The sequence below is a fragment of the Eriocheir sinensis genome, unplaced genomic scaffold (assembly GCF_024679095.1).
Source record: "Eriocheir sinensis breed Jianghai 21 unplaced genomic scaffold, ASM2467909v1 Scaffold919, whole genome shotgun sequence".
NCBI classification, from domain to species: Eukaryota; Metazoa; Arthropoda; class Malacostraca; order Decapoda; family Varunidae; genus Eriocheir; species Eriocheir sinensis.
Window position 1 is genome coordinate 152,501 of NW_026112296.1, and position 9,312 is coordinate 161,812.

The 9,312-nt window shown below is 44.0% G+C and overlaps 2 long non-coding RNA genes across 3 annotated transcripts; both read left to right on the top strand.

Annotated features, from left to right (window-relative positions):
* Positions 1-4,497: 4,497 nt before the first annotated feature.
* LOC126994916 (uncharacterized) lies at positions 4,498-5,538 on the top strand. Its single transcript, XR_007749687.1, has 3 exons — positions 4,498-5,126; positions 5,280-5,358; positions 5,509-5,538. It is a non-coding gene; the product is annotated as an uncharacterized LOC126994916 (long non-coding RNA).
* LOC126994915 (uncharacterized) lies at positions 5,537-6,714 on the top strand. Of its 2 annotated transcripts, none has more exons than XR_007749685.1 (3): positions 5,537-5,628; positions 6,021-6,168; positions 6,331-6,714. It is a non-coding gene; the product is annotated as an uncharacterized LOC126994915 (long non-coding RNA). The 2 variants fall into 2 exon arrangements; XR_007749686.1 differs by having other exon boundaries at positions 6,335-6,714.
* The last annotated feature ends 2,598 nt before the right edge of the window (positions 6,715-9,312 follow it).

Sequence of the window (9,312 nt, forward strand, 5' to 3'; positions counted from 1 at the left end):
AAGGGAAGGTGACCCCACTCATCAGTTGCTCTAAAGGTATGGGTTCGATTTCCCATAACTTTTGTTGTATATCTTGATTTTTTAACACATTTATTAGTTTTATTTGGTAAAGATTATTATTTTATTGTTTTGCCCACCAACTCTTGATTTCCAGAGAAACTTAATTATGAAATAAAGTTCCACCTTCAGTGGTTCAGTGCAACACACAAGATTTGAAAATCAACTTGACCTTTTCACCTTCATGTTTGCTAAGGCAGAAATTGCAAAGCTTTTACGTAGTTTCAATTGGGTTTAAGGAGAGACCACCATTCTGCATAGAGTCTGTGTGGTCTGAACATATATATCTTAAGTTGAGCAGACATATTAGTTTAGGTTTTCCTAAAATTCCTCGCTATTCATAATCAAAGCACAAAATAAGATATCATACCATGTTGAATGACTCTTATCATGATGATTTTTTACGTACAGCTTCTGCAGACACAGAAGTGTGTAATCTTCCTTTCGGAGGATTCTTTGACACCCGCACCTCTGCAAGGCCCATCACAGCCCCCTCCTCACCATCCCCGCCCTACTACTACTCACCGGCTGGCCCCTCAACTGGCACCTGTACACTGTGCCTCAGAAACTCTATCTCCCCCTGATGTAGGCGCGGCACCTTCTCACGCTTCCACCAGCAGGCAGAGGAGGGTTAACCCACCAGTTGGGCCCAAAATGGTGGAAGTTCAAGAAGACATCCTTCTTGAAGTGAGGAGGCTGAGTGGTGCTATGGATAAGGTGGCTGCAGCCTTGGCAAAATTGCAGTTACCTTGTCAAAATAAGGTGACAGGTCCAATTAGGTAGGTTTTTATTAACTAGGTTTCATTAGTTAGAAACAAAACAGAATTAACCTTTTTTTATTTTGCCTTTGTGGCATAACATGAATTATACAATAGTCCACTCTGTTAAGGTGGATCCCTAGATCTTACCTTAGTGTATTAAGACACTGCTGACTGGCTGTTGGCAGGGAGGGCATCTGACAATTTTGGCATCCAAAATACTATCCTATGATCAAGAAATATTAGTATTCCTTTACTTAGCTCATCTGATATAGATAAGTTTGTTTTGTTGAAAACATTGGAATAAGCAGTGATTCCACAACTATTAACACAACTTTCCATCCTCAATTGTTAATAATTATGGTGAGTAGAAGTCAGAGAACAACATTTAATGATTATTACACTTTCATCTTTTATCAATATTTCCAGCCATTGTGGATTCACAGCTGAAGTGAACGGACTATGTCTATAAAAACATTCTAAATCAATCAGTCAAAGTGTCTGCCCTTCCATTTCTCAAGTATTAATATTCCTTTTGAATAAAAAGTCTTTCCTTTTGTTAATGCAGCAATTATTTTGCACACATACGTATGCAGAAAAACACCAATACAGTAAAAGTCCAATCATCCGAAAATCCCAGTGGTATGAATCTGTAGTTTGTATATTTTAAAGTGACTGACAAAAATTATAAAAATGAAAAACATTACAAAAAAATACATAGAAGTATCAAAGGTGCCGAGCCGTGGGTACAAGAGACAGAAGACTCAGGCGAGGTGTGAATTAAGTCTGCGTGTTGCCCTAATGTACAGGTGTCATCTATAATCTATCTATCTATCTATCTATATATCTATCTATCTCTCTCTCTCTCTCTCTCTCTCTCTCTCTCTCTCTCTCTCTCTCTCTCTCTCTCTCTCTCTCTCTCTCTGTGTGTGTGTGTGTGTGTGTGTGTGTGTGTGTGTGTGTGTGTGTGTGTGTGTGTGTGTGTGCAGAATGTATGGTGCAATTGCTGTTCTGTATAGTGTCAGAATGTTTAGGTGAGGTCAGGTTGTTTTGGGTGAGGAGACAGCATGAGGAACATTGCTGACAGCAACGCCGCCACCCTCAGAGCAAAACAAGCCAGGAAGTTGTTTAGGGTGGAGACAGCATGAGGAACATTGCTGACAGCAACGCCACCACCCTGAGAGCAAAACAAGCCAGGAAGTTGTTTAGGGTGGAGACAGCATGAGGAATGTTGCTGATGACGACACCACCGCCCTGAGAGCCGCCAGCGAGAGAGAAGAACAAACCGGGCGTCTGAGGTGGCGGGGCTTCTGTTTTAAGTGCTAGGGCTTTGTGGCGACTCACACTATTCGCTGAGATGTATATACATGCAAGTTTGTATAATGTATTTTTAACTGTCTTTATGTACACGTAGGTTAGAATTATAATATACAAACTTACATGTATATACAGTTTCAGTGAAATGAGTGAGGAGTCACCACAAACCCTGAGCACCCAAAACAGAAACCCTGCCACGGTTAAAACACTCAATCATCAACCCTTCCCAGCGACTACTGATATATCCGTGGGTAGCACCATGAAACTAAACAGATATAATTGCCTCCTTTGTTGTATAACTTTGCAACAATAAACCATCAATCAATCAACCCTTCCCAGCGGTGTTCAGACAGACATGACAGGGAGATCATGTGGGTCGGGTGGAGCTAATTTAAAACGTCATTATTTCTTTGTCTATGCCAGTAATGGCCTCAAAATGAGCTGCTATCCCTCCCTCCATCCTGAGTCACACACCTGCGTCTCTTTTCCTATTTGAACCATTACCGTTAATAACCAATGAGCGGTAATTCCTTGTTAATGATTAAGTAAATGGCCGCGGTGTTCAAGACGGGGATCGAGATTATGAGGGCCAGGTCAGGGTGGAGCTAATCTAAAGCGTCATTATTTTTTTATCTAAGCCATTAATGACCTCAACATGAACTGCTATCCCTCCCTCCATCCTGAGTCATACACCTGCGTCTCTTTTCCTATTTGAACCATTACCGTTAATAACCAATGAGCGGCTGTCCAACTCCCTTATGCAAGAGTTAGCCAGCATCTTCTTTATTTCATCACTGTTACTGATGCTAAACTCTGAAGTACCCATTACCTAGATTGCAAAAATACACTGCTCCAGTCGTTTCAGAATAAATAAGCCATTTCTATTCTTTTTAGGTCGTTTTACGAACAGTAGGCAATTACAGTTTTGTTTATTATATTAGTTGCTACTCGCTCTATCAAGACAGCTCCCCAATCGTTTAAAAATAAGCCATTACGATTTTTATCTCGATCCTTACAGAGACAGTATCTATTATAGTTTTGCAGGAGGCTTTTTATCTTATTTGGCATCTTATTTTCAGGCTAAGGTCATCCTATAATTCCTTGTTTTCATTTATTTCATGCGGGATTTTATGCTTCCTCGCAAATCATGTTTTTTTTGTCGTCCTTCTCCCTTCCAAACTCCATATGCACAGTGCTTTCCGAAAAAAAAAAAAAAAAAAATTCGGCCACCTCTTTTGATTCTTTTTTGTAGGAGCAGCGAGTAGCGTTTTTTTTTATTATTATTGTTTCCTTTTTTGTGCCCTTGAGCTGTCTCCTTTGTTGTAAAAAAAATGAAGCAAACAAATCAAAACTCACGAGAAATAAAATTGTCGTCCTCAGAATATGTAACAACGAGGAATAATATGTACTTAACCTTTACTGAACCCTCTCGTAAAACCACAGCCTCTTATAGTACAAAAAAGAATATAGATTGGTTGTGTTAACACGCCGACATCTCTTTTCCTATCTAATCAACTGGCGCTTCTGCTGTCATGTATTCTATTAACCTATAACTGAACCCTCTCGTAAAACCATAGTCTCTTATAGTACAAAAAAAAATAATATAGATTGGTTGCATTAACACGCTGACATCTCTTTCACTTCCTAACCATACAAGTACTATTCTGTCGTCATATACGTATTCCTGTAAACCCAAAGCCTCCCGGAAAAGCAAAACCTCGGCATTAAAAAAAGGAAATACACGAGCACTACATCATCTGGAGCTAATGATGCTGCCGAGCCCTGGACGCGGCAGCCACGAGTAATGACCGCAGCAGCCCCGCCCACCGCCATCACTGCTCCCTGGGCGGCCCCGCACGTTAGACAAACCCGAGAACTGTAATTCCCTGTGCTCGTTAGGCCGCCTCGCACACGTCACGGGCTCGGCTGAGGGGTATATATACCTGGGACGGCCAGAGAAGGCAGTAGTATCCTCGACACAAGCTCAAGCAGCAATGGCAGGAGGACAAACTTTGAGGAGACTTCTGATACTACTCCTCCTTACCAATGACGTGCTCGCCCTCGTCATCAAGATACAAAATGGTGTACGCTGGTGTGAGTCCTTCCGAGTTCCAGCTGGCCCTGGACACTCGATGGACTCTGACCTGCAGGACCTTCCCTCCGCTAAGGACACGGTGGAATCCAGCTTGGCATCTCGCGAGGTGCTGGCGAGGTTCCTCCGTGTCGCGGACAGCAACGGATTGCACTCTGGCCCTGGTCTCGAGACGATTCGAGACCGAGCCAGGCAGGCGAAAATCGCGGCGGGCGTTATAAGTGGGATAATCCACCGACGGAAGAGGGCCCTGGGTGACACGGATAACGAAGGTCTTACGCCTAACTGGTTCTCTCGCCTGGCCGAGAGAAATGTTATTTTTATCACCAGGGTCTTCAGATCTCGGCGGTGGGGGAGGTACAGGTACACGATGAGTGTGTCCTCCCTCATACTCTTGGTGTCCACGATCACGCAAGTGTACCTGGACAGGCAAGGTATGGGGGATATCGGCGACACCTCGACTTACCTGGATTTCTACTGGCTCCTGTACGACGTACTTAATGAGGTCAAAGAGTTTGCGGACTCGAATTGCTATTACCCCACCTATTGGCCCGCCGCGTTGCTCGCCCCCGACCACTGCAATCCCTACCGCCTGGTGGAGGAGACCCGCCGTGCCTTGGAAAACAGAGGTGGTGAAATTCAGACAGAATTTAGGTCATTTACTAAATCTGGGGATTTGGTGTTGAGGATAAAAAATATCGTGCTTGAGAGACCCTAAGAAATGACCTCTTTGTTAGTGTCTTCCTAACATTATTTTTTATCTGCGGCAACTAAGTCTCCTGGAAAGTGACGCCTGAATTGTGTTTAAACTTCCTGCCTCGGGATTTCCAAGGCTTGCGTGCGGTGTTGCTTCCACCAGGCGGATGGGATGATGGGATCCAAACCCGTTGCTGACTCCACAGGTAAGAATATTTTCCTGTATACTATCTTTGCTTGCGTGTTACAGCGGTGCGCGTGTTACAGCGGTGCATATTAGTTTAGTCCATGATTTTGTTATGTCACTTTGAACTCGCCATTGCTCATTGCGTTTATCCCTCTCCTGATTGTTATTCCAGAGTGGAAGGAACTGCCTGCACCTCCTTTGTTTCTGCGGTAACGTGCGGGGAGGAAATTTAAGCCATTGCTGCCATCCGGGTAAGAATCTTTAACTGTACAATCTTGGCTTGCATATTACAGCATTAATATTAGTGGATTCGTCCACATGGGATGTTCTCAATATGCTGTGTCATTAGTCCCTTTGAAAAGACTGTTGCTCATTGGGATTCTCTCCTAATGTTTATTCAGGGTTGTGAGGACTGACCTGAAGGACCTTCCTCCATGATGGTCACGGTGGAATCCATCCTGATAACACAGATGCTCCTCTCCATGCTGACTTGGGCAACGAAAGCCACTGCCTCGCCACGGGTAGGAATGTTTTACTGTACCATCCTTGCTTGCGTGTTACAGCAGTGTATATTATCGGCTTCGTCCACATTTTCATTCTGTATCATTAATAACTTTATCATTAATAACTTTGAATTGGTAATGGCTCATTAGGTTTATCCTTCCTAACTGTTATTCAGGAGTGAGGAACTCGCCTGAATATCCCCTTCCGGCCTTGCTGTAACGAAAGCCATTGCGATGGAGCCGTTGATCCATCACGAGTATGGATATTTTACTTGGATATCTTTGCTCGAGTATTACAGCAGTCTCTATCTCTGTCTATCTCGGTTTCGTCCACATGTTCTCTATATGCTATGATTACTCTCAAACGACTATTACGTATTGGGTTTATCCATTTCCAAAATCCTCATCAGGAGTGAGAGGAACTGACCTGAACATCGCCTTCCTGCTTGCTGTAGGGAAAGCCTCTGCTGCTGGCCCTGCTGGAGAAAGTCTACCGTCTACGTCATTGTGCACCAGTACCCAAGACGGCCAGGCAGCTGGGAACACAAGCCACCACAGGTAAGAAATCTTTACTGTATTTTTGCCTTTAATATTACAGCGATGTATTTGGTAAGTTTCCTCCAAATCTTTGTTCCCTATACGCTATTTGATTAGTCTCTGAAACGAGAACTGCTCATCGGTTTGTGTTGTTCATTTCCTAATTGTTACTCCGTGTGGAAGGAAGTCTGCACCCACGCGGTCATTCTCCAAAATGGCGCATCGAGTCGGTTGTTCCCTGAATCCCCTGCAAAGCCTTCTCTCTGTGATGGCCACGGTGGAATCTAACATAATGGCACAGCCGCTGGCGAGTGTTGGAGTCTGACTACTCTCTGGCCCTGAGCTCGAGACTTCAGATGAAGCCAGACAACCGAATATCTCTCCTGCTCCTCCCCGCGGTGCTTGCCTTGCCTTGCCTTGCCGAGTGTACAAGGTTGTGCACAACTATAGCGACGGAATGGATCACATTATACACTTGGGTGCCGATGAACACTGCTATTACCCGACATACTGGCCCGTCTCGTTGCTCGCCCCTGACCACTGCAACCAACACTGCCTTCGATAGAGCCTTTGCCACCAGGTTATATTTTTTTATTATTCTGGTATCAATTTTTATCCTTCTCTTGCATATTAGAGCATTATTGTACGCATATTAGAGCATTATTGTCCACATGTGAATGTCCTCAATTTAAGTATGCTAGTCCTTTCTCTCAAGTTATTCATGAATTTTTCCATTTTCCGGCTGTCTCTTTGATTTTTTCATTCCCCTTGTTGTCCACAGGGGTGGGTGGGTGGAGCCTGGCCTGGACCTCCCCTTCATGCTGTTCCTGCTGGAGAAAGTCTACCTCCCCTTAATGATCCTGCTGGAGAAAGTCTACCTTCCCTTCCTGGTGAATTCAGTTTGAACTTCAACCCCTGCGTATTCTAGGGCCCGGCGGTGACCGTCTTTAGATTCAGTGACATGCCCGAGTTCAGTTTGAACTTCATCCCCTGCGTTTTCTAAGGCCCGGCGGTGACAGTCTTTAGATTCAGTGACATGTCTGAGTTCAGTTTGAACTTTATCCCCTGCGTTTTCTAAGGCCCGGCGGTGACAGTCTTTAGATTCAGTGACATGTCTGAGTTCAGTTTGAACTTTATCCCCTGCGTTTTCTAAGGCCCGGCGGTGACAGTCTTTAGATTCAGTGACATGTCTGAGTTCAGTTTGAACTTTATCCCCTTCGTCTTCAAAGGCCCGGCGGTGACCATCTTTAGATTAAGAGACCTGCCTGAATCTGTTTGAAAATCATCCCCTACGTTGGATAATAGCGGTGCTCTTCCGAAAACCCTTTGACCTGAATAAGTATGTCATGAGCTAGCCAGTAGAAATTCAGTGAAAACCCTTTGACCTCAATAAGCATGTCATGAGCTAGCCAGTAGAAATTCACTGAAAACCCTTCGACCTCAATAAGTATGTCATGAGCTAGCCAGTAGAAATTCAGTGAAAACCCTTCGACCTCAATAAGCATGTCATGAGCTAGCCAGTAGAAATTCACTGAAAACCCTTCGACCTCAATAAGTATGTCATGAGCTAGCCAGTAGAAATTCACTGAAAACCCTTCCACCTCAATAAGCATGTCATGAGCTAGCCAGTAGAAATTCACTGAAAACCCTTTGACGCGGCGGGCCAATAGGTGGGATAATAGCAGTTCTCGTCCGCAAACCCTTTGACCTCATTAAGTATGTCTTATAAGAGCCAGTAGAAATCCAGGTAAGTCGAGGTGTCGCCGATATCCCCCATACCTTGCCTGTCCAAGTACACTTGCGTGACGGTGGGTCCAAGAGTATGAGGAGGCCACACTCATCGTGTACCTGTATCTCTCCCACCGCCGAGATCTGAAGACCCTGGTGACGAGGACAACCTTCATCTCAACTAAGCGAGACAGCCAGTCAGGCGCAAGATCTTGGTGTATGCTGTGTGTCCAGGGTTAGCTGGAACTCGGAAGGACTCCGACCAGCCTACACCATTTTGAATCCGGATAACGTGGGCGATCACGTCATCCGTAAGTGTGATGAAGAGTAAGAAACTTCTTCCAAGTTGGTGTTCTCGCCATTGATGTTGGGAACGAACGACACAACACGCGAGAAATCGAGTGGTATCAAGACCGTGTCGGGGTTTATGACTGCCTTTTTTTGTGTGCGTGTGTGTGCGTGTGTGTGTGTACGCAAGATTTATCCCTAGTATCAAAAGGGGAACGGGCCCTTGTCCGAAGACGGCCCGGGGAAACTAGCTCTGTACTTCTTCAATGTGGGATTTTCAGGCTTTTGGAGTTTCAACTTTGGCTGTTGTAATTATTTCAACTTGGGCTGTAGTAATTATTTTAACTTAGCCTGCAGTATTAAATTTTTAACTTCAGCTTTTGGAATTATTTATAGTAGTACATAAATGCAATCTAAATACCGAAGTTATTGTCCATAAATTATCTAAAAATGATGCAAAAAAAATACATTCAACTATTTTTTCCTGTTTTTAATTTTACCATGTGGTTGACATGCATGCTGAACCTTCAAGGAGGCTATTTAGTCAAATGTCAAAACTTTCAAGTTAATAAGGAAATATTCTGAATATTTACTATGAGTATCCAATAGTATTTATCACAAGTAGCCAATAATACAGACAAAGAAATTACCCCACTCACAAGTCTGCGATGTGTTTGTTCTACATCATTAAAATTCTTGCTTGTGGACGGACATTTGAAATATAACAGTCTAGGCAAGAGGTGTATTGCTAGCCATACTGCAGTGACACTTTTGACCTTCACAAATAGGTCATTCCAGTATATGCAATTTGTGTCCGTCGTGTATGATTTAATTAAGTAACTGTTCCCTGGGATAACGCGAGTGTGCAATGTGAAGTGTAGCTGAACAGTGCTGCCGCTACTGCCCAGGACCCCCAACCTTCAAGGAGCAGCACACCAGCCGTCACTCCAGCCTAGATCCACTTCCGGCTCGTCTGTTGTGTTCACAGGCGGCCTCAAGTGATAGTGTCATGGACCACTTCACTAAGTTTTAAAAAGTTATAATAAAACTGCAAAACAGGAACGTGTGATTTACTGAAACCCTTCCTAGCTACTTACATACGTCGATAGTTGTGTATCCTGTATTTGCCCCTAAATGTGGTGCTACGGC